Below are 23,756 nucleotides of genomic sequence, written 5' to 3' on the forward strand. Positions count from 1 at the left end.
TGAGAGAAAATAGAAAAAGTCAGTGTAATACCTTACTTAGGATTAAAAATTGATACTGATTTAAGCTGGAAACCACATTACTGATGTCATAAATAAAGTAAGGATTATGTTGAACAGACTTTACTACCTAAACATTCTTAAATTTAAATATGCTAAAAATATTATATTCTGCCTAGATTCAAAGCAGACACAATATGGTATACTAAGTTGGGGAGGAATCTATCGCACTACGCTGAAACCTTTAGTCTCGACTCAGCATAAAGTAATTAAAATCTTAACTAGAAACAAATATAAGGATACTGCTATGTGTAATAAATACACCATACTAAACATACTACCCCTTAGATATTTTTACGTCTATAGGGTATATTATTCATAAAAAAACGACAACGAATACGTACATATCAAACACGATACTTTCCTTAGTATACATAAGGGCCTAAAATATTTAGTTCCAAAAGCAAATAAAGAAGCAATACACGAACATCATACTTATTTAGCGCCAAAAGTATTCAACACACTACCTTTTAACAATAAGAAATGAAACTAACCCAAACAAATGCAAAATTATAATCAAAGAGTATTTATTTTCCCACAGAAATGAAGAATTTCTGTTCAAAATAATTGTATAAATTATTGCTTTTTAGCATATTTGTATTCAAAGATCATAAAAATGTTAATGCTATTTAACTGCTTTATTTTGTTCCTAATTAATTGTTATGCAACTTTCTCTGTACATATTAGCATGTCTCCTGCGATTTTATTATGTAATTATATTATAATAATATGTAATGTGTATATTATATGAATGTACATATGTGTATATAATGAAAATGAATTACATAAATTTTTGTAACTTTATGTATATCGTAACCTGGATGAGCTGTTGCTCTTAGGTTACACATGATTATTCAACATATTGTACTATTATAGGAAGCTTACAAATAAACATGATTTTTTGATTTGGAAAAAAAAAAAAAAAACGTGGTTTTCCACCACTCTCACTCAAGCCTTACTAGTATTCCATTTCCCACTATATTCAGCCACCTTGTAAGCAGAAAGGATGTTAAAAAAATAAATTATAATAAATTATCTCGTCGACGTAAGTACGTCAGTTGAAATTTTGTCAAATTTAGGAATCTCTTCAAATGGTCGTTCGCGCAGTTTGAATCTCTGTTTGAAAATCTGAGAATTTCTATTTGAAGTTTGTTCTCGTGGCATAATCATATCATGATGCCATGTTTTCGTTTTAAAATTGAAAGGAAGATTTTCTTCCTTTCAATCAGTCTTCCTAATTGAAAGGAAGATTTTCCTGTTTTTTCATGAGTTTGTTGTGACCACCCAATCTCGCTATTTGAAACAAAATAGTTTATTTCATATGCATGGGTTACCACCAACTTGTAACTTTTCTTAACCAATTATTAGGAAGGGTTACAAGTAGAGGGTTACAATTCTTAACCTTCTAAAACAATTACGGATCGTTTTAAACAAGCGACAACCTAACATTTAAACTTCAGTTGCATCACTCGTCAGCATTAATCCCCTTTGGCTGGAAAAAAAAAATAAAAAAGGGTTCAGTCAGTCTAAGATGCGAAGAATCTTTTATGACCCATAGAAGCCGTTTTATCTGACGGTGTGTTAATCGTGGGGGGGGGGTAATAGCCCTGTCATAGCATTCTCTTATGAGATGCTAAATTACTTGGAAGTCATTTTAATGTAGCGTGCAGCAAAAGACTGCTGACGAAACTCGGAAATAAAGCTGCATTCATGCGATTATATTGCTTATAACCAAACGATAAGAGTGACTAAATATGCCTGGGGCTCTCTCTAATTAGTTTTTTTTTTTAATTTTTTTTTTTAAGAAGTTCAGTCTTGTGTTTTGTCAACTCTCTTCTAGTGATTGGCTTAATATTATCAGTGCAGTATGCTCGTACTATTGATATTGGCCATGTTCTGTTAAAATAATTTCCTCGTTCAGCTGTTCAACTTTAAAGCTGTTGATTTAACCAAGAAATCGATAAGGTAAGCATTACACCACCAAAAGGCAATGAGGGAATCAGATTCCCTGTAAACTTCCCTGTATCTAGAAACCCGACACTTGTAGACACAGTCTATGCACGTACTGCTACACCACCTAAGAGCATTCGCAAGGCTTACAATGTGCAGTTTGATTTGCCTTCTTTTTTTTTCCCATTTTATCTCCAGTCTGTCCGTAGTTAAGAGTAAATCGTAAAGGTTTCATTTCTCAGATCCATTTGTAGAGAAAGATGAGCCAATCCTGCGCTCCTAACAATCCCCACTGGATCAGCAACGTGCATAACTGCGCATCGGAAAACGACAATATTGGGAAAATGTTTCGGTGCACTTCTGAGTGTTGCCATAGAGACACATAAGCAGGAAAATGTGCTGGCGTGTGTGTACGTTAGTGCTAATTAGAAAGGTAGTGTAGGGTTCGCATCGGGAATTAGTTGCAGTTGCCATCCTCGAGTTACACCCATGAGACGAGTAACATGGCTAACAGGTGGCCTTAGTTCAGAATAGGCAGGACGTGTCGTTCATCCACATAAAGTGATCTGGGTACTTCAGATAAATAAACAGCTATCCGTGTGTCTCATGTTAAATGTTTATGGATAGAACACCTTATCAGCTTTGGTGCATTTCATTAACAATAAAGTTGATGGAAAGTTTCCTGAGGCATATTCGGTTGGAGTTAGTCAAATCCATACAGCTCTTTGTTGGGCTGCGCGCTTGCTCACGTATTGACAGTATCATGGTAATTGCGTTTTCACTTTTAATCGAGATTATTAAGTTAACAATGACCAATCACATATCATCAGTAGCAGTTATCCTAAAAATAAATTCTTAGGACAGAAAAACTCGAGTATAAAATGCAATCTCTTCGATAGCTGTTGAAGTGAACGAAGTTGTGGATCATCCTACAGGCCGGGCTTGACTCCATCGGGCTAGTTGGTTCTTCAATTGTGAACAGATCTGAATATCCATTTTAAAAATGAGCAAGTCATAACATAGATAAGAAAATTGTTCCGAAAATAATCTAAAGAATTTTACTACGATAGGAGTTTTTTTTTTTTTTTAATGTTTATTGTGGTGTAGAAAATGTATCGAAATGGGAGATATTTATATTGAGAATTAATGTTAATTAGTTTATTTGCAATCATTTATTTATTTTTTATATTGACATCCCTTTTGTACGTGCAGTATATAGAGGCACTGCTTTCGGAACTCCCCACTTCACTACTGGATGACCTTTGTAACAGTTACTGTATTCAGGCTTCAGTTTTGGAAGAACAGATAAGCGAAACATATATCTGATTTTTAAATTTTATAATTGGCATTACTATAGTAGAACCAAACTGTTCTTTGAGTCGAAAAAAAAACATTTTATATGCTCCTAATTTTTTCTGACATTCCAGGGCTAATTTCTGTGATTCGAAAATAATTAAATTTGAATACAAAATCAGAACATGGATCCTTCTTTACTTATGGTAGCATAAAGGCATTTTCGGCTTTCTTCGCATGTGTCTCCTAATGAATATCGTGAACTGCAATGTTTTGGTACTTAATATTAGTCCAGGCTTTAGTGCCCCAGGTGTAAGGATGAAATGATAAATGACTGTAGCTGCATCATGGCCATTCTGTAGCTGACAAACTTAATGTGTCTACTCATGTACAATCTCAAGATAAAATATATTAATAATGACACGTCCCACAGGACGGCTGTTGCTTCTGAAGGTGAGATCGAATTTTCATTTTGGGTAGTTTTCAGCTTATATTAACAATTTATCTTGACTGCAGTTATCAAAACAAAAGTTGAAACCGTCTCCCTTTAAATTCTCAGTTTAAACACTTCAGTTGTTAATAGAAAGGTTTACGAAGATTCTACATGTATCTTCATTGATAAAATATATTCAGTGATTGTATCAAATGTTGTGTACATCATTAGTAAATGCTTTTGGAATTCTTTATGTAAAATTTAAATTTCACATTAAGCCACAGCGAATAAGTGGAAAATAACAAATGAGTTATAATGGTTATTCCTCTTGTAATGTTTGTGCATTTCCCGCATGAATTTTAAACATTAATAGTGGCTGAGAGTTTATTATATCCGGTATATGTTCTGGAAACCAAACATGATCTGCAAGCGGTTTCCAGGCCTGGATCACACCTGACGCTGAAAATCATAAGCCACACAAAACAAAATTGTTCAGAAATCTGCGAGAAATATATGTCGCTTTTAGAAAAAAAAAGTTCAATGTTTTTTAGTAATATCTTTGGTCTGTATGCTAAAATAGTGTATATTACTTAGTTCGACTTTACTCAATTTCTTTAAAATATCTGACTAGCGTTACGTCATTCGTGGTTGTCTTTTACGCTCTAGGAAGTACAGAGATGGAAATAGAATCTCCAACTAGAAATTTCAGTAGCTTTTATAAGATATGTAGATTAAGACGAAATTCCCCAAAAGAAGAAAAGATTGAAGTAACTTTTTTTCCTATTACTTCCCTATAGAAATCGGTCATCGACAAATTTGATTTTTAATTAAAAAGAAAATTATTAGAACCTGTGAATGTTAAAAACCCATGCCTTGAAGATTTGATATTAAAATTCTTTAAAAGTATCCGCAGAAAAAAATGGGATTTATTATTATGTCTTTTATTGAAAAGGGTGTTTTGATGGTAAGTAGTGTTATCAGCACGCCATGTTCTTTCATGACAACTTTCAGTTACGCCACGTGAATTTTGATGAACTTTTGTATTGCGTAGGGTTGCTAAAGTTTTCGCTCAAATACAGTTTTAATTCGTAGTGCATAATTCAATAGATTACTTTATGTAAACTACGTTATGCTGTTGTAATTTCGTTCAGCTTGTTACTGCGAGGGGGTTTGTGTAAAAGTAAAATTTCGAAATGATTCTGAGAGACAGCTAGGTTTCCTTTATAACTTGTTGAATTTTAAAATTTCTAAATACGGACATTTATATATTAAGAAAATGAATTTTTTTTTATAGAATCCAGGACAAGTTAAAGTTTAGTACACGGCATGTCTAAAGAAACATTTCTAATGAAGGTAGTATTTACACTTGAAATAACCGAGTATTTCTGCTACATTCTGAGTGCTCAGAATGTTGATCGTTCTGAGAAAATTTTAGATCGTAAAATTCTGAGCATAATTACCTCAGTGGAAAAAGTAATTTATTTGGTGTCTGAGCTTATAATTACGAAAATGTGTATAGAGAGTCATTTGAGATATTTACGATTAAATTGAATTGTGGGAAATAAAGAACCAAAGAAGGAAAACAGTGAAGGATGAACATGTAACTGAAGCTCCAGAATAACACGAGCTAATATATTTCATTTACGTCGTACTTAACGGATCTACATGCGTCTAATGGTACCATCTCAGTTCTGCTCAGAAAACATTTTCAAAAGGGGTTCCCCCCTTCTGAAATCTCAAATCTGAGTCAAGTGTCCTATGTAGTTTGGTCATAGGACTAATTATTATTCGTTACCATTGTTTACAAATATTTGAATATATAATTGTTATCAACTTCTTCTTATACTTAACACGTTTTGCTTTAGTTTGCAATGAATTTTCCATTCATAGTTTTTTCTTTGACTTTAGCGTTTTGTTACAACAATATCTTTCTCTCTTTTTTTAGTAACATTCATGTGTAGCGAGGCATGGATAACTGTGTTCGGTGTTACCAAGTGATCCATTAAATTATAATCGCCCAAGCACCTTATTTAATCAAGTCAAGTGAGCTGCTGAAAGAGCAATTTTTTTAATGGTAAGTGGAAAGTTTCATTGTACCTTTTTTGATGAATGCAAACATTATTTCTTTTGGTTAAACACCAGATGTTCGACATTTCGCATTGAATTAGGAAAATGATACAGCGTAGTCAAATGAAACGTATTTGTTGAATTAAGATCAAAAAAATCCTACTATGATGAGAATAATTGAGTTCGGAAGAATAATTGTACAATACGTAATAAATAGAAATTGTCTTTTTATTCCAAGTGTTGGTAGTAAATACGATTTAGCATTTATTTGTAAAATTCGCATCTGATTTTTATTTTTGTGACCACCAGACGAGAAGAGAATCATGTCGCGAAATGTGCTGTCTCCTTTTTTGTCCTATGAAAGTGAAAATGGCCTAATTTTTAAAAATTAGAAATACCTTCGGGTGAAAGATTCTTTAAGTATTAGATCTTACTAATTTAAATATGTAAACAATCAGAATATTCTTTTAGATATCGTAAATTCTTCGTTTACTATCAAAATAAAGATTGCTTCCATAGCAAGTGATCGAATTAAGTTCACATTGCTCAAATTATAATAGAAAGTATATACGTAACGGACTGTTAATCTTCATTCTAATCATCATCATCAAATTCCTGCCATGTACCCTCAAGGTGTGTACAGGATATGACAGTACTACATGAAAAAATTACATCATTATTAACTTCCTATCCACAATTTTCCTCCAAATCAGTCTGTTACTTGTCAGGACTCCAACATTATCAGATCTTATATTTCTATCATCTAAGGCACTTTGTACCGTATCAATCCACCTATATCTTGGTCTTCCTCTGGGCCGTTTTCCTGCCAACCTGGCAGAGAACACTTGTTTTGCTAATCTTTCCTCTCCCATTCTATTTAAGTGACCATACCACCTGAGATTAGCTCTGCTAATGCATTCCTGGATGCTGACAATGTCAAGTTCTTTCCTAATATCCTCATTTTTAATATGATATTGCAATTGATGCCATCTGTTCACGCCTCTAATCTTTCTCAGGACTCTCATATCTGCGGTCTCTAGTCTTTGGTCAAGTGTTTTACTTCTGACCCAGCTCTCAGATCCATAAGTTAAAATTGGTTTGAACACAGTCTTGTATACAGCTAATTTAGTGTTCCGACTAATTTCTTTCTTATTCCATATGCATTTATTCAGTTGACTTCCCACGATACCAGCTTTGCTGATTCTGTTGTCTATTTGTATATTTAGTTTTAGTTTACCATCTTCAGTAAAAATTGTGCCTAAGTAGCTGAAATGTTTTACTTGTTCCACAGGTTCTCCATTCACAACACAGTTGACATTTTCAATGATTCTGCCTATTTTCATTGTCTTTGTCTTTTTATTGCTGACCTTCATACCATATCTATTACAACAGCTATTCAATTTAGTCAGAGAATCTTGCAGACTTGTAGCGGATTTATTTAGAAGTATAACATCATCCGCATAAAGCAAAGAGCTGACATTAACATCTCCAATTTTGATATCAGGTTTAATACCACATTCCTTCATAATGTGATCCATATAGATAACGAATAACAGAGGGGATAATGTACATCCTTGTCTCACCCCAGATTTAACATCAAACCATCTTCCTGTACTTCTTTCAATTCTAACTGCTGACTTGCAACTCAAATAAAGACTAAGTATTGCTTGATATAATGCCCCATTCACACCATATAACTGCAGCGTATTGAATAGCTTCTCTCTTGGCACCTTGTCATATGCCTTTTCCAAATCGACAAAATTCATTCTAATCTATATAATTAAATTGCGTTTAAGACGTTACATTGTTTCCATTTAGAGCCTACTGGGGATCTTGCTTATAACGGGTAGCAACATGTGATGAAAAATGCGATATTTTAATGTATTACGGACATGTAAACACTAGTTGATCAGTTTGGGAGTTTTCTTTTTAAATTTCAGTGCAAGAATTGTAACCAACAAGGGATTTATTGATCGAAATGTATAGCGTTAAGCCAGTGTTTATTAGCACGGATAATATCGTTCCCTTGTGGGTGTTTTTTTCTCTTTCAGTTTAAAGGACTGGAAACTAAGAAGGTTGTAAAGCAGGGGTGGGGAACCTTTTTAGTATCAAGGACGAAGATTGCAAATTTAAACTTCCGCGGGCGACTGATAAATTTTTACTCTATTTAGTGTATGTAGTGTGCAATATATATCTCAATAAGTAAATGTGCAACATTCTCATCTGATATGGTATCTTTTAATTACAATTGTGTAGACATATATTTATAACAATCAAGCAAAGGCTATATTGAATTTATTTAAATCAGAGAAAGTCTGAAATGTTCCTGATTTCTTTTTATTTTAATGGCTGGTCTCGATTTGATGGTTTCCAGACGTATGACAATCATATTTTATGTAATATAGTTATTTTTGATTTTGTATATTTAATTATTTAAATTTAAATAAATTTAATTATAATAAATTTAAATTATCATAATTTTATTTACATTAACATACGAGTACATCAGCAAAGGGGCGAATTGAAATAAACTCGCGGGCGAGGAGGTTCCCCACCCCTCTTGTAAAGCACGGTTGTAGCAAACTGCAACACGCTATAATTAAAGTTCACTATTTTTTATAATCTAACTGGCCTATGCCATGACGGCAAAAATACATGCTCTAATGGTAATCAGTATTACGAAATAAACCTTTTAAAAAAAATAGAGGTTAGATTCAACATTTTCTTTGTCATACAAGGAAAGAATCGAACTTTTTGACGAAAATAGACTGTCTTATGTGTTGCTGGCTAGGACTGCGATGCTGAATAGCTGACATTTAAGCTAAAGTAATATCCCTTGCGTTAAACCTCCTCATATCAGATCCACACACACACACTGGCATGGCGAAATGTGTAGGTGTGGTAGAAAAGATATATGGATGGACAGAACGACGTCATCAATGGTGAAAACATTTTCAGTCAGAATGTAAACAGAATGGTCGTTGAACTGGCTTGGAACAAATTGAGAAATATCGCATTGTGTGTATGGGCAACACTTCTCTTTAGTCAAGTATGTAACTATCACAAGAAACTGAGGTGTGTTCTGTTGTTTCATGAAGTTCCATTGGGAGCTGCTGTAATGAGATTGAGAGTGGCACTTCAAGTTATTCATATCTTTCTTGTCACTTTCTGTACATTTTGTTTAGAAATATTTAAATTTTCAGTTTTGTTGGGTTTTATGTATCTTATTTGGTGCAACTAACCTTTAGGCTTAGTGCTGACCGTTAACTCTGTTATTAGATTTATAATACTTCGGAACAAAAGCGCCACCTATATATGTAGATCGCTTTGAAAGGTGGTCCGGTATTGATTACACCTAGAGACTGTTTATTCCTCAATTTAAGTTTTAATTTCCCCTAGTTTAGCGTGCATTATAGTACAGCTCTTCAGGAGAGTTGGAAAAAAATTACACTTATTGGGTTTTGCAGCGAAGTTATATTTCATCTGGATGACCTTGACACGCTGTCAAGGTCATCGATCCACTTCGGTCATGTGTAAGTTTTCCTGACTTGATGATTCTTTTTAAATATCTCCCATGATTATTGGTTTTAATTGAATTAGTTAATGATTTCATTTGCTTAAGTGTAGGAGACTGTACATAGAATTACTGTTGGGAAATCGTAAAAGTTTGTTCCTCCAGTGATCGTTTTGCATCTGATTTCACGGCAAATAAGCTAAAAAAAAATTAAAAAAAAGACGCAGAAATAATTATCATTTTATTCTTCTCGTCCTAATTTTGACTGCTGATATATGCAGTACTTTTTTTCTACTGACTTCCTCCATCTCAGCTTTTGTCATCTTTTGCTGTGTCTAACCGCTGTCTGTTTTGGCACTCATTTCTTTCTTCTTTCGCTCCCTCTTCCCCTCGCTTATTTAGACATTCAACACGCAGCGAAATCTTCGTAAAAGCTTTTTTTGCGGACTCTTTTGGGAAATCTCGTGCATGCAAAACTATTCCCTGTTTCTCTCTCTCTCTCTCTCCCTTCCCCGCTCTCTTCTCACCCGTTCTTTATAAATCATTTTTGCAGTTTATATCGAACGAGGACTTCCTTCATCCTCTAGAGACGCGCTTTAGTCTGACGACGTCGGCAGGATTTGTAATGCGTTTCTAAATGAATATAGGTGCTCCATGCAATCCTCCATTATCATTGCGCTAGTTAGTTTTTTTTTTTTTTTTGCTGGATAATTTATGCACACCAAAGCATTTTTACTTGCCCGCCCACCCCATAATGCTATTTAGAGAAACGGAACGATTTCTTTTTCCATAATAATCATTGTGGCTATCAAGGAAGTTAAACCGATATATGCACTGACATCACTATGCATCGATGATACAGCTTTTATTATAGTTACGCATTTTGAATATCAGCCGATATTGAAATACCACTTAGGACGCTCGTTTTGAATTGCGATATAACTGTTGAAAGCGGCAGTTAATCCTTTAAAAGCAAAGAATTGTTGGATTTGCCTCGAAGAAGCAACTATAGCCATGAATCGTCCATTCGTTTCTCTCAAATGCAAATTCTTCGATCTTAGTTCAAATCTGGAAAATATTTAGTTGTTTAGATAAATTGATATTGAAGATTAGTGATTAAAATAAACTGATAATTTCGTATAGAAATGTTCGCATTATCAAAAGGGTTTTTCGTAATGATATTCTCTACTTATACAAAATACATCATTACCTAAACAATTGATCGCTACTACCCAATCGATAGTCGGACAATTAAAGTCACCTATGGTGATTACACGTTTAGCATCCATCAGGTTGATTTGAAGATGCAATTCGTCATCACCAGCAACCGCTCCACTAGGTCTGTAACAACACATCACTGTGTATTTGATCTTTTTAATAATCCACCTCTCACCAGGTGACTTCAACCTCGCTACTACATGAACAATTATTAGTATTGCAGCCATAGCTTTAACCCTAAGTGGACTTAAATCATCCGATATCATTAGCAGCGCACATCTTCCTTCCCTGCATTGTCTATCCTTGCTAAAATACTTTATACTCGACACAAATTAATATATCTGCTGATTAGAACTAGGTCTCACTATTGCCTACAGTCTGAGGCCCTGACGTATTCACCAGCGACAAACCCTACCCCTTTTTTCCTGATACTCCTAACATTCGTATGGAGACAATGTTACCTCCGAGTATTTTCTATACTCTCCCCTATAATCTGTACGACGAAATTGGACAACCTGCAGACTATTCGTACCGAATGTGTAAGCATTCTTGTATATAATAAGTCCGAACCGAACGAACATAATCATCTTTTCATCATAAACACCTCTGCGATTAAACATATTGGTATCATTAACTTAGTCGAGTAACTTAATCCCTCTTATGCATAGATTCTTACCATTTCTCTGTCTCTCTCCCATCATGATCTTGTTTTCTTGATTGTCCGTATTAGGCATCATACCAATAAATACTTTCTCCACATTCCTGATACCAAACATAATTAAAGTTTATTAAGGGAAGATAATGTTTGATCAACTTGCTCACATTTCATAATAACGTTATGGTTGAGTTAAACAAAGGAATGGATACATTATAATACTTGCGAACTTTGCGAAGGCTTTTGACAGGATACAGCATGGAAGTTCGTTGCATAAGTTGAAGGATATGAAGTTGGATTATAAATTATTAGCATGGATAAGAGGATGACTGACTAAGAGATATCAGATAATGGTGTATGGAGATATGAGTGAAAGATTTAAGATGACCATTGGTATAGCAAAGACTGACCACAGTCAATTCTTGGGTCAATGAAGGATTTGAGATGACATACAGCTGTTTGCTGATAATGCGAGGATAGGCAATGTCAAGAATATAATTGATATGAAAACTTAAAGAATGATTTGAGTATATTGGAATTATAGGCAAGTAAAATGGCTATCAGTTTAATGCTAGTAAATGTAAATTTCTGCACTTAAGAATAATAACATATCCAATGGTATATTAAATTGCGTTGATTAGGCTAGTATATTGGAGTTTAATAGATAAAAATTTGAAATTCGAAGTAGCAAAAGTTGCAAATTCACCTTGGAGGATAATTGTAATCCTGAAATAAGCATTCACATGTAAGATTAAGGAAATACTTTTTTGCTTCTTTACAAGGGCTTGATAAATTTTGCGCAGATCTTTCTCTGTAGTAATGTATATAAAGTGGAGGGTATAAAGGAGAATGCTAATGGTATCCGGATTGTCGAATATAGATTATGAGATTAACCATTTTGCAACATTTTAAGGAATTCTTACACCTATAATTTTTTATGGATAATACGTTAAAGCACACGCTTTGGTTGAATGAATGTCAATCAGTTGAAATAAAAAAGAATTATGTCTTAGTAAAGGAATAATCACATTAGAAACGTTAGTTTAGAATGCACAATATTCAAAGGAGCTAGAATTAACATTTTTTTAGAAAAATGTATAAACTTAAAGAGCTCCAGTCTCGTTCCTAAAGTAGCCTTGCAAAGTTATGTTTACTGAGATTTGAACCTACAGCATTTTGTAATCACGTACTGCTTTCACAAGCCAATTTGAAGAAACCCGAATTCAGTTTGTAACTGCGACAATGATGTTCGCGTTCTAGTTATTACTGACAATGTCCAACTATTATAGAGCTTGTACTTGCTGAATATCATAAAGACTATTATATTATGAGTAAAATAAGATAAGCTTCTTAAGTGATATTTACCGTAAAAAAACTCCTTAAATATTTGCTCCTTAAGTGACATTATTTTAAAATTTCATTTATAAAATCAGAGGTAAACGACACTACATAGCTACATGTTTCGAAAAACATTTATACGTGTATTATGGAATCATTTAAAAGGTTTTATAAATTACAGCCATCTTGTATTTTTTTTTTGAAAGTTTCTGTGATTCAATCATTTGAACTTTGAGTTGTATATAAAAAAATGAAAACATTATGAGAAAGTAATTTATAAAGAAAATGCATGTGTTTCTAAACCTAAAAGTTAATGCGGAATAGAATCTTACTTAGGCTTACAGTTTAGTTGAAACAATACAGAGTCCAATATCGGAATTTTATAGACGTGAGCAGGAGAACATTCCCTATTTTAGAGTTGAAGATATTTGGTTTAATTTATTCACACATTTCTTCCCCATAAATATATTAAGAATCAGAATTACAAATGAATGCTTACTGAAGTTTTCTCTCAGATATCCGAATTTAATTTTAAGTCATGCATTTTGTAAATCAAATGTCAAATTTTTTTAATAGAATTATTAATTCAAATTCATCTGGAAGAAAAATTTAAGAATTTTAAAAATATTGCGACACTGGATCTATTTATTACGTTGTTGAGTTCGGTTATTGTTAGTTGCTTTTTAAGAAGAGAAATCTATTGGCCATCTGCAGTCTTGGTATTTGGTATCGAAACGGTCAATTGTCGAAATTTTAATATCATTATTCAGTTGTTTGATTAGCGTTTGACTTATTTCGTTAAATGAATACTTCAACGAAACACGTTATACATTTATACTAGTTATAACAAATGGTCTCTTTCCACGAATGTGTACTCTTCGTTGAAGTACTTGAACAGAACTCACCATTCATATTCATTAAAGATCATCTCCAGAAATTTCGTTGTGATCCAGCTAGTAATTATCTTTGAAAATATAATTTAATCTTCTTTATTACATTAACCCTAAATCCCAGCTTCGGCGTCATAATAACCGAGACACAAGTTCTCTCTCAAGATTATTAATGAGACATTAAGCTAAAGAGGTTCTATTACTCCAGATGGCCAAATAATTGGGAAGTTATGCGTAATGATGTTTGTGTTGGGCCATAAAAATTCCTCTTTCAAGCCCATATGGATGTAAGTGCCCTTAAACACAAATGCGAGGTTCTTAATAAAAACAAACCTTAACCCTAAAATAAGTTTCGCATTAAAAGCTACAACAATTCTTTTTATTGACTGACATAGATAATCATCGTAGTCAGTTGTGCAAGTTCAACGTCCTTACTGCATTAGTCCTCATACTTAGAATTCCATTGAAATTTTCCTTTTTCTTCGCTTTCGTTTACTCTACTTGTAAACTTATATCCGTAGTAAGATTCTCAATGAATGAGTTTGTCTGAGTCGGGCTGCTCAGCTGCGGTGGAAATAGACAAATAAATTATCTCGCGAATAAATTCAATTTGCCTGCAGATGTCTTCTCGGTGTCAATAGCCTTGGTGGCGGCAAGCTTTGCCCTGATGGCGAACTAACTCGCATTAAAACCGAGCACTGTATTGGTGCTTGGAAAGTTTGTTATTCGTACTATTAGATTCTGCGACGTAGACTGCCAACTTGAAATATGTGAATAACTCAACCGTGGATTTTGTATCGTTTTTTTTTAAAATTTTTTTTGAAAACACTACTTTTTTTTGATTTAGATAATAATGTCAATGACACATTGTTCGCCATTTTTGTGCCTGCATGTAGCTAATTATTAAACGTCTTTCGATTTGTTTTATTTTAATACTTCTAAACATTTTATTTCACAAAAAAGAAATGCAATTGAACGTTTTGGTAATTCTTTCTGGTGCGATGTAATTTCTGAATACAACTTTGAAAGTGTTCTTCCGCACGTTAAAGTCCGTATGGAAAACACTTAGAATCGCTTCACTAACTAGCACGGGAATACTTTAGGAAGCCAGCAGACCACAACAAGCATATTAAATTCTCGTTACTCCAAACCATAAACTTACGCGCATTAAATGAAATAAAATTATCAAAGACCGTGAAGTCATATTTCGTAATGCATTCAAAATTTTCTTCCGGTATTATATAAAAAAAAAAAAAACGCCTTACATGAAAAAATACATTTAACTAGTGTGAATGAGACGGGGACCGAAAATGATTTAGGTTAGTTTTAACTACAACGCTTATGTGCTGCCCACAGGACTGCCTGGAAGTATTCCTCCTCTCTCATTCTTCCCCAGGGTATTCGGCAGAAACTTGAATGACCCTCTGGCGTTCAATAAACCAATCCCAGACAACTGTGCTGGTGGTATTATCATCCTGGAACATCCTGTCACCATCCAGTGTTGTCTGAACACAGATTGTCTGGCATACCGTTACATCACCCCCAGTTAGTTCGAGCGTGACGTCTCCATAGTAACATTTGATGCATCCCAAATTCGCTGTGGGCCACATGGTGCTCTCTAAATATCTGCAATCGTTCAATTATAGGTGATCTATTATGGATAAGCAATTCATAACTGACTCTTTGTCACTGAACACCTATTTGTTTGTTGGTTTAAGATTGGAATTCAAATGTTAATTTCAATATTAATATCCATAATTCTCGCGAAGTTTTGTAATTATATTTTTATTTCGACTGTCAACTATTTTTTTTTTCTTAAATCAAATTCCACACATTTTTGTTCTACGTTTGAATTATGGGAAAATAAAATGGCTATCAGTTTAATGCTAGTAAATGTAAATTTATGCACTTAAGAATAATAAGATATCCAATGGTATGTTTAATCTTTAGATGCCAACCCTTAAAGTTGACATCTAAAGCTGTACTTGTTTCCCACCTGTCAGTTTATAATTTTTTTTTTTTTTCCCAATTGCACATTTAACATTGGAATAGTAAGTCGACGTATGTAGAATATTGGAACGAACCTTTGTCAAAATTACTACTGAAGCATTTTTATGTCATATTTTTTTTAGAAATTCGCCATTTATTATTTTATTTTGAAGTGCGTTTATCAACCTAAATTACTAATCTATATTTTGTATTCAATATATATATATATTCTTCGTAAGTGGAAAGTCACAAAAGTACACACCTTTGCCATAGCAAAGGTTTAATGGGTAAACGTATTGTCTCCCATCACCTATCTTAGTGAAAGAACAAGGAGCTAGCGCTCATCAAGTGTTCGTAAACACTTACAGGAACTGATAGTTCGGTGTTAAGTGTTAAAAAAAAAAAAAAAAAAATATTCGGAAACTCGGTCTTGCTAGAATTCCTCTTAACATTCACGATTACAGCGCTTTAATAACGCTTCTATTTGAAGAGAATCGGAGTCCTCGGTTTAAAGCTTTTACCCAAGCACCAAAACTTAGTGGGCATTTTTAACGTATTCATATTTCACGCCCGTTCAGCATTCTAGATTTCCTTTGGGTTTCATGCGTTAACTAAAGCACGAGCTATTTTCGTTGTTTAGGATGTCTTTACACACCAGTCATCTTTATTGTTAATTTACTTCTTATAGAAAATTTCATGGAATTATTATGAAATCCCTTTATCTAATATTTGTAACAAGTTCAGAGCTTGTTTTATTATCACATAAGAATCATATTATGGGAGGCTTCAGTTGCTTCTCATATTTAGTGCTATGATAGTAAACTTAATCAATTAACAAACTGTCGCTTTGGTACCGAAATTATTAATGCGAAACTAGTACTGGTATGTCAAAGTCAGAAACTCTGTGAACAATTCTTTACCAAAACATTTCTGTTTGCAGTGTTTTTTCCATGCGCTTAACTACCAACTCACGTGCTGCGAATCGGTCCCAATAAAGATTTTGCGGGGGTGTTGTCTGAATTGCTGTTTCCATTGAGAAATATGTCAGTAGAATTACGAAATGCGTGTATCTCCGCTTTCATCCCCGGTTCTCTCCCCATCTGCCAGTACTAGAGAGAGCCTTTTGGCGACACATCAGAATGAACGAAGAGAAACACACCCACGCCTCTCTCAGCAAGCTTCTGACAAGGCGTGCACTACAGAACGTAACGAGAACGCAGTGTCAACGAGTAGTGCTTACGGTGGAGCGAACCGCAAGCCGTCGTTAGGTTCCCATCCAAGAAAGTATGTGGGGTAGATGGTGGTGGAAGATGGGGGTTAATTACACAGACGAGTATCACTATTAGGTTAATTGCCTCGAAGTTCTTATAAAGACTCGATGCCGTGTGGCTTTAAGGGCGCTTGCAGGTCATTTCAGCCTTGATCTGGAGAGGCAGAAGGAAGGTGAAGGATCTCATTACACAGGAGTGGGTGAGGTCGAAGACTTCACCAGGTAAGAGACGGGCAGATGTAAGCTTATTCTCAGCCTGATATAATCATGCTGTTTTTTTTTTGCCGTAAGTTAAGTAGCAGTATATTGGTAAGCCTGTTGCTGTTACCAAAATTCTTAAATAATGAGGACCCACTCTTCTGCGAGCATTTGTCTGAAATAATTACTAACTACTTGGATATCCGTTAATCGAGTTGAGAAGAGCAACTAAAAACACTTCTCTATATAACGAGACGATGTTTTAACTACAAAGTTAATCTGAAAAAAATCTTCTGTAAGTGTAAGTTCACCTTTAACGGAAGATTCTTGTGTTTCAAATATAAAAATAAGATTGCACTAAAAAGAAAAAAAATACGACCACATGAATCTGCACGGGAAAAACAATTAGTCAAGCCTATTAATGGTGTACTGTGTATAGCTTTTCATATTAAAAATATCATTATTGGGAGCTATTGTTCATTAATTAGCTTCTCTTTACACTATTGGTTGAAATTCATTGTACGTTTTCAAGTCACTCATTTTGCCATTTAATGATTAGGCATTAGTAATAATTTTCGTTTAAAAGAATGCATACTGACACGAAGATTATTTATAATAACACAGAAACATAGCACACAATGAACTCTTTGAAAGTCAATACACATAGGAAATACAAATCATTTAATTTCGCCTGTGCTACTTAAACATGTATTTACCTGAAATTAGTGCTCCAAATTAAGTTCACTCCAATCGATAAGAAAAACGACATTCTAGTGATGTTTACGAAAAAAAAAACCAAATGAAGATAGAGTGGTGTCACCATTCTTATCTTCATAAAAATGTAGATAAGGATGGAGTTGCATTGAACCATGGAACCAACTTCCTCTTCCCAGTATGTTGCAATCATTGGATAACAACTTAAGAGTTTTGTGGACAGATAATGAACTAAATAAATGGAATAATGATTGACTGTAAGAATTTTAGTAATTTTATTTATAAATTATAGTAAGCTATTTATATTAGTAACTTACTAATATTAGTTACTTACTTATATTAGCAACTTATTGTGATAATTACTCCTAATTTGTTGTTAAGAAGTAATATACTTCGTAAACAGGATATTAAGTATTCACTTTTGTATGAATCTTAGTTTAGTGGCTGTGGAGTAAACTGGATAACTTTCGAATGTTATGAAACTACTGTATTAAATTTCTGGATCAATGAGTTAAAAATACGAACACTTCCGAACATCCAAAAAGAAATTACTGCATCATTATATGTCTTCAGGTTTATTTTTTTTATGTTCTCAGAAGTGTTCTGTATAACTGTATTTATTACCCGTTTGTGAAATAGCTTAAAAATTAGTGGCTAAAAAAAATTTTTTTTTCTTTTAATACTTGAGGAGTTAACTATCACTAAAGACAAGAAAGGCAACTTTCAGAAGCAGTAGAAGTAGGAAATGCACGAGACTAGTGACATAATAATAAGGATCGATTACGAGAAACAGGTCGTTTTTGTCTGTTCTCCTAGTAAGATGAAACTCGCGTAGCCAATCCATGATAGACGAGGTATCGCGTGAGGCCGACCCCAAACCGACAAACGTGGGGATGATGTGAACCATCTAGAAGCTATTTAGGGAGATCTAATAACAGTGATAGGTCTACACGAGCCTGGCCTCTGCCTCACCCCCAATTTCTCGATCCCACATGATTGCGTCACTAACCCTTAAACCAGATAGCTGATAACGTTATCTTTTCTGCTGCGTCTCCTACATCAGCGTCGACTTCAGGATCTCTGTTGTCCGTCCAAGGATAATAAGCGGCCAAATATCATTAAACCTGTCAAAGTCTGCACGGCAAATTGCTGTTTCCGTACTTGTATAAGATAAATGACCACTAAGGCTGCTTGGGTCAGTTAACGCTTTTTGTTGTTTATATGCATAGTTTTCCTCCCTCGTATATATAGGTTCATTAAAGGTTGTCGCGGATATTGTTTTTAATTAATCCATTAACAAGAAAATAAGTTGATTAATTGTTCCTTCCAGAGCCATGAAAAAGCAACAAACATTCGACTAAAAGTTACTTTAAAAAAAAAAAAAAATCTTATTTTTATTTTTTAAGGATTGTTGTGCGGTCCCTTGAACGGTCACCAGTAAAGCGAATTCGATGTTTTCAGATACGCTTGTTAGCAACCGTTTTTATTCTATTCGCTGTACGATAACCAATCGAGGCTTAAGTTCGCTTTTTTTTTTTTTTTTTTTTATCGTGCATTTCGTCCAAACTACCTAAAGATTAGGGGAAAAGAACGAGAGATGTCTTTGCACTTCAAAATTAATGGGTCACCCTTCAAGTGAAGTTATGGTAAACAAACCTCTCAGTACCAAATGGATCGTAAGAGCAAGCGGACTTGTCCAGCATTTCATAGCGCGCACAGGCCGCAGTGGAATAGACAGCAAAAAAGATCGGAAAGCGTCAATCTGACGTCACTTTCGCTCGACTTAGGTCGTTTTCTCAAATATTTGTTTTCCAACAGATAACGAGGAACAGTTTAAATGGACTTCTGTTCAGATGTGTACACCTAAACACATATTGAACTTCTTATCTTGCAGTCAACAGAGCGATCCGCCTCCGAATAAGAATCATGTGTGGCAATAATAAAAATTACAACTGCCGTACATTTTGTCTAGGGATTTTTAGATGTATGCTATTCCTTGTCAAAACCTACATTCTCCTCCTTTGTTTCCATTCTTATTGGAAAATTCTGTAGGTTTTAGTAAAGTACACTTGAACTAGTTTTGGAATCTTACCAACAGTTGTTGGTAAGATTCCAAAGTTGGTAATATGATAATTACGATTGTTTTGCGCAGCATACCATTGTGACGTACAGTAATTTGTTACGTTTTTAAAAACAATAGTGTTATTAGCGTAAATTTTGCCTTCCGTTTAATGGGGAAAAAACATTATGAATATTTTTAGAATTTTTTATTTGGTTGTAAATAGCAGTGGGAAAAAATACTTGATTATTAATTTTATTACGTAATAAATGGCTTTTACACAATTTTCTAAAATAAATAAATAAAAGTAGTACTTAATCCACATAAGTTATAGACTACCGGGTATCTATCTAGAGACGTAGCGTTTTTAGTCACCATTTTCGAGATGTTGACGAGGTTTATTTTTTAAAAAAACCTCGTCGATAATTAAACTAAATATATATTAACAAATGATTTAGTCTTTGTGCAGATCTAGTTTCATTTCAACTGAACTAGAGGTGACAGTTTGAAAAATATAATTATCGAAATGATCACACACAGTCGTAAATCCTGTTTTGTAATAACATTCTTAAAGAGGGGCATCGTTAGTTATTATAATAATTGAATTTAAAGCCATTTTAAGGTGGTTTTTGCAAATTGCGTCAAGTACTTTTTAGATTTTATCCATCTTTATTTATTATTATGGGATTTTGGCTGGAGACGAAATTTCTTAAAAACGGTGTTTTGAATCTGTACAAAAATCTCCCAACCATGTTAGTTTTGTTTCACAATTAACATCTTTCTATGTGACGCATATTTCGTATGGGTAATCTTGTAGTGTCGTAGTTTCAATGGTGAACAAAATGACACACTTTAATCTAATTTCATATGAACTACTTAAGTATCCCCATACTTAATAGTTTACATGCAAGAATAGTATGCTAGCTAAGTTGGTTCATTTTTGTATTAAAAAAGATATTTTCTTTCGAGGATACAAAAACGAATTAAATACGAAATAGCTTTTTCCGTCTATCAGGATAGGGAAGAACTAGCGTGCATTTTAATATTTGCCTAAATATTAAAAAGCTTTGCGAACAAAAAAAAACCCTATCAGATGATTCACGGGTTGAATAAAACAATGAATTACGATATATTGTTTTTGCTGAGGTAAGTGGTGAAAAAGCTATCCTTAGCACGATATTGGTCACCTGTAAAATGCAGCACACCTGTAGAGTTAGTCATCAGACCTTAGTTTGTAAAGAACAAATACTACATCGCGTTCTTGAATAACAGGCATAGCAACACTACAAAACACAGCTCATTAATAAAATATTTCTACAGTTTCGTAATCGTTTTGTTAATGATTGCTTTTTTGGTTGTTCCGTCTCAGCTCAATGGATATAAATGCCCTTTATTTGGTAAAATGGGTTGGCATCCCGTTTAGGAGGCGAGAAATCTGTATAAGGGCTTTTTAGTTGAAGGTGGGTTATTTAGTCTCATAAAACACAGCTATGTACTATCTCCAAAATGTACTAACTGGTCTGTGGAAAATACGCGGGTTGCTTCTTTCCGAATTCTAATCAAATTAAAAACTAAACTTAATCACTGCGATGTTTCAAAAATAGCATTCCGTGTGTATGTATTTCTTATGAAATATCCCATTTTATTGAATGCATTAAATGTTATTTAAATTTTTACGAGTTTTCCAAAATTGATTGGATTGCAATCTTACATCAGCTAAGTATGTGCTTATTTGTAATTTTTATCATCAACCTCATCATCATCATACGTATCAAGGATTTAGGCCTAGCATGGCCTGTTCCTGCCTTAGAAGTCATCGTTGAATCGTTTAAGAGGACGTCCTGGTTTTCTTTTTCCTAATGGCTTGTGCTTTAAGGCTTGTTTTGGTAATCTTTCTGTTTTCATTCTTTGAACGTGTTCCATCTATTTATGTTTTAATTTTTTCTATTACTGGTTCTTGGTTTAATTCTTTCATAATATCTTCGTTTCTTTTGTGATCAAATAGGGTATACTTTGCAGTTTTTCTCATAAACTTCATTTCTGCTGTTGTTAATCTTTGTTTTATCTGTCTTTTTGTTTTATTGTCCAGATTTCGCTTCCATACATTAAGACCGGTAAGGCTAATGTATTGTATACTTTTAGCCTGGTTTGTTTTTGAACTAGGTTTGGTTTAAATATAGAGTTAATTACACCTGTTATTTTTAAATATTTTGCAATTTTTACGTTTATAACTTTTTCATTTTCATATGTGATCATACATCCTAGGTAGTTAAATGAATTCACCTGTTCTAAGATCTTGTTATCTATTACTATTTTAGTTCTTGCTGGATCTTTTCCTTTAAAGGCCATAGTTTTTGATTTTTCCGTATATTATCATACCGTAATCTTTGGATATCTCATTTAGATTTAAAATAGCTTTCTGTAAGTTATCTTCAGAATTTGTAATTATTATTTGGTCGTCTGCAAAGAGGAGTGTGTTTAAGTTAAGTGTAGGTGAAAGCTTAATTCTTTGATGTAAATTTTTACTCCATTTTATTATTGCATTTAAGTAGATATTAAAAAGAGTTGCTGAGAGGGGACATCCCTGTCGGACCCCTTGGTTTATCTCTCTTGTATATGATAGCTCGTGATTTAATCTTATTTGTATTTGATCACGTATTTTCATATATACTTATGATAGCTTTTAGGATATTATTTGGTATTTGTCTTTCTTTTAATATGTTAAAATAATATGTTTCTTTTAACTTTGAAAAAGCATTTGACAAAGTCAATAAATGCAATATGTGTTTCTAAATTATATTCTCTTCTTTTCTCTGTTATTAATTTTAGGCAAATGGCTGGGTCTATACATGTGATCGTCCTTTTCTAAATCCATTCTGTACTTCTAGAATAAAGTTTATGGAATATTTCATTAGTTTGTTATTTAAGATTCTGCTATATATTTTGTAACAGGAATTTAGTTTACTGATATTGGGGGATACCAGTTGAGTAAATTTTATTTAAAAATAATAGTCTTTCTTTGAATCTTGTTCCTGCGTATTTATATAGTTCTGAACCTAGCTTATCTTATTTTTCATCTTCTTTGCTTATCTGTAATTTTTATAATAACTTAAAAGTGCATTGGAAAACTTCATTCGGTGATTTATCACTTGAATTAGTAATATAATATACTTTAATGTTATGTATATATGATATGCAGTTCTAATTACAGCTGACTGTGCCTACTAATATAAAGAGATTGATTTTAAGTAATCATTAATGTTAACAGCGTTTCGCCTAAAATATTGATGGTAAATTAAAGTAAATATGAATTAAACATGATTTATACAGAAGGCAGTTGTATAAATACTTTTGCATTTTATCAGCTCGGTGAGAATTGTTGAAAAAAAAAGTTAGGTTGTTGGATATGGCGGTATCGTGCTGAGGTGGTGCATAGCAGTGAACTCGCATCTTGGGCACCCTGGCATTAGCATGTATTTTACTTACGTTGCTTTTATCCAAGATGTTTCCTTCACTCTCCATTTAAACCTTGGGTGCTGAATACACGACTTTTACCCCTACTGCGTCACATGGATGATTGATGTTGTGAAGACTACTGCGTGAATTTTTTTTTTTTTTTTTTTTTTTTAACGAGAAAGGATGAAATATTTGTGAGGAGTGTCGTGCCGCTACACTCAAGCACTTACACGGGCAGTTTTGGTAAGAGGGTAGGTTAATGGAAGAAATTTATTATCGGTGAGAAAGCTGAAATCTGGAAGTAGACACACAAACATCTTTCTCTTTTTATAAATACACTTGGGATATAAATAATAGAACAGGAGAAGTACTTGCAATCATCCTGCCTGTTTTCACGTGTGCTCTTTTCATTAAATTCGCTGTTCCTATGCTCATGCAAGTATTTCCATATCTACTTGCAGTTTTCTACCGCACACTGATTGCATTGGCTCAGCTGTTATGCGAATTACCATATGACGGTGCGATTAAAAAAATAAATGAAGGGTCATCTATTGGTTAAGTGGCAAATTATCACGCATTTTCCTACTTCCACGGATAAAATCTCAACTGGAAGAAGCGACAATTAAATATAAAAGACATTTTTAAGCTACAACAT

General features: G+C 33.7%; 1 protein-coding gene across 7 annotated transcripts in view; it reads left to right on the forward strand.

Moving 5' to 3' along the window:
- Positions 1–23,756, forward strand: part of Dgk (diacyl glycerol kinase 1) — a 419,112-nt gene that overhangs the window by 166,430 nt on the left and 228,926 nt on the right. For 6 of the 7 annotated variants that reach the window (XM_090405486.1, XM_090405489.1, XM_090405485.1 and 3 more), the window contains exon 2: positions 5,679–5,807. The gene's annotated coding sequence lies outside the window, so the exon portion shown is untranslated. Of the gene's footprint in view, positions 1–5,678; positions 5,808–17,791; positions 17,844–23,756 lie in introns of those variants that run through there. The other variant, XM_090405488.1, reaches the window with a different exon arrangement.

The sequence above is a fragment of the Typopeltis vanoorti genome, chromosome 15, assembly GCF_054136105.1.
Source record: "Typopeltis vanoorti isolate ZY-2024b chromosome 15, IOZ_Tvanoo_1.0, whole genome shotgun sequence".
Lineage (NCBI taxonomy): Eukaryota > Metazoa > Arthropoda > Arachnida > Uropygi > Thelyphonidae > Typopeltis > Typopeltis vanoorti.